Source organism: Octopus bimaculoides, chromosome 13 (genome assembly GCF_001194135.2).
Source record: "Octopus bimaculoides isolate UCB-OBI-ISO-001 chromosome 13, ASM119413v2, whole genome shotgun sequence".
Classification (NCBI taxonomy): domain Eukaryota; kingdom Metazoa; phylum Mollusca; class Cephalopoda; order Octopoda; family Octopodidae; genus Octopus; species Octopus bimaculoides.
In genome coordinates this window covers 62,346,761-62,349,187 of record NC_068993.1, presented here as the reverse complement: position 1 = coordinate 62,349,187, position 2,427 = coordinate 62,346,761, and the positions used below count along the sequence as shown (strand labels likewise).

Genomic DNA, 2,427 nt, shown 5'->3' with positions numbered 1-2,427 from the left:
ACACACACACACACACACACACACACACACACACACACACACATATATATATATCTATACATATATAACTTAAATATGCTAAACGAAATCTGCCAACAGACTTCTACATTTGTATACGCAAATACACGTGATGACGTTGTTTATGAACGTAACTAACTTATATCCTTACCCTCATACATACTCAAGTAATTTATGGTCATACATACACACAAAATGCTCACTCTCAACTGCAGAGTTACATATTCATTCCCATAGAATATAATTCACAACATTTATTTAAATTGGAATCTCGAAGATAATCGCTAAATGTATAAAACTAAATTGCTTGTTGCTAGAATGGTTACATTCTTGTGTTACGGTTCTGTTTTACTTTACGTTTTGTTTGTTTGTTTAGTCTCTATTTTTTTTTTTAAATCTATTTTAATGGCGTCATTTCGCTCGACGTTTTTCTCCATTTCATTACTCTGGAGTCGCTGCGATTTTTGATATCCAGATCTTTTAGAGTCGAATAATATACGATAGTTTCGTGATAGTTTCTATACTGAGTTGTTTCTGATAAAAATGATAATAATGGACGAAACATTCTATGATCTCCGTGTTTCATAATTGTATCATCGTTGATAGAAATTAGTTTTATTCTGATTTTTATTTTCTATAATAGTTTGCGAGCTTCGGATTTTATATAATCAGGGACAGTTATTTAAATAGATGAGATAGTTAACATTTTACATTAGTTTTCGAAGCAAATTCAAGCAACGTTAAAATAATTTTTACCTATATGACACATGTAACCTATGTATATCGTTGAAAAGTCACGTGTGGCACCTTGGGCAAGTGGCACCTTGGGCAAGTAGCACCTTGGGCAAGTGTGGTACCTTGGGCAAGTGTCTCCTACTATAGACTCGGGACGGCCAAAGCCTTGTGAGTGGATTTGGTAGACAGAAACTGAAAGAAGTCCGTCGTATTTGTGTGTGTCCGTGTCCTGGGGTTGATTTGTTCGACTAAAGGTGGTGCTCCAGCATGGCCACAGTGAATTGACTGAAACAAATAAAAGAATATATTAGTGTTACAAGTGATGAGTTCAACTAATTTATTATTTTTTTATACTATTTACAAAAATCGGATGCAATATAAGTTTTAATACGAAAATAAGACAAGGTGTGAATATATGCAGCGCTCCGTTTGCTTGCCATGTTGGCATTTTCTTATTTATTTAGGTTCATGTTCCGTGTTTTATATCCGTAAATCTGTCAAGATATCGCATTTCTTTCAAATCATCACTCAATCTTCGTGTGGGAAAATTCCATCACGACGTAGCGAATTAGTAAACCACAGAGCTATTTTCAGTTCTCACCTGTTACCAGTTCTGTGAGTATGATAGTTTCAATGTCTTATTCAAAGCACAGCAGTGACAGTGAATAAACTTATATGAATTACTCTGCGATAAATGGAGAAGAATTTCTTATTAAAAGTAGTGCAACATGGAAGGAAAGTAAGAAGCGTTAACGGAGTGAAGGTCAAATTAACCAGTTTTGCAGAGAATCAGACACGGCTAATGTCTGACTAAACGCTCTTCGGTATTTACTGCTATTGATTCATGGAATCCACTTCCATAGTAAAAATCGGACAAAATTGTTTAATGTTCTTCCATATATTTGGTTTCTTGAAGACATGCTCGAACATCGTTAGAATTACTATTTTCTTTTCCAACCACTCGGAAAGTAAAGTCTTCTATTTTGGTGACCGAAGTTACATTAGAATCATTACGAAAAGCACATGTTTTGTTTATGTACCTTGGAGAAAAGAAATATCTCGTGTTTAAAGCAGAACCATTCAGCCGAGAATAAAATAATATAAAAAGACACGTATTCGTAAACTGATATGATAAAAAAAATGGTTTATTTTTTCTGTCAGTATACGAAGCCAAGGTAAATGAGTAGCATATAATGTTTCATAAGAAAAAGAAAACTACATTCTGTTTACTTCAGAATAGATGATATTCTTTCTTACATAAGTCCAATGCCTCAGATTCTGCACGGAATAGACAAGCTAATGCGAAGCAACCAATTTATTACTACCAGTTCGCGAATTCTGATTTCGAATCAACTTCCTGTGAGTCGTTGACCATCTTCGTATGTTACTCATATAAGACGTGTGCCAAAACCATAGAAACATTTCACTCGGCTGAGAACTGCTGCAGCGGACTATCATTGCTCTCTTGGTGAGATATGTGAATCTGCATCCTTCAAATTTGATTAAACAAAAAATGAAGCAAAAAAAACACAACGAAGGGGGTCGAAAGGTCGAAAATAGATTAACTGATATAAACATTTACTCTTTTTCTCGTTTCAGTCATTTGATTTATTCTTTGTAAGCCCAGTACTTATTCTATCGGTCTCTTTTGCCGAACCGCTAAGTTACGGGGAC

At 34.8% G+C, this 2,427-nt stretch overlaps 1 protein-coding gene and 1 long non-coding RNA gene across 2 annotated transcripts in view; one reads left to right on the top strand and one right to left on the bottom strand.

Moving 5' to 3' along the window:
- The window catches only part of LOC106881302 (glycine receptor subunit alpha-1), a 236,793-nt gene that overhangs the window by 50,230 nt on the left and 184,136 nt on the right, over window positions 1-2,427 (top strand). The gene's annotated exons all lie outside the window — the stretch shown is intronic.
- LOC128249310 (uncharacterized) overlaps window positions 1-2,427 on the bottom strand; it is a 45,393-nt gene that overhangs the window by 8,334 nt on the left and 34,632 nt on the right. The window contains exon 2 of the long non-coding RNA XR_008265407.1: window positions 775-1,038. This is a non-coding gene — a long non-coding RNA (uncharacterized LOC128249310). The remainder of the gene's footprint in view (window positions 1-774; window positions 1,039-2,427) is intronic.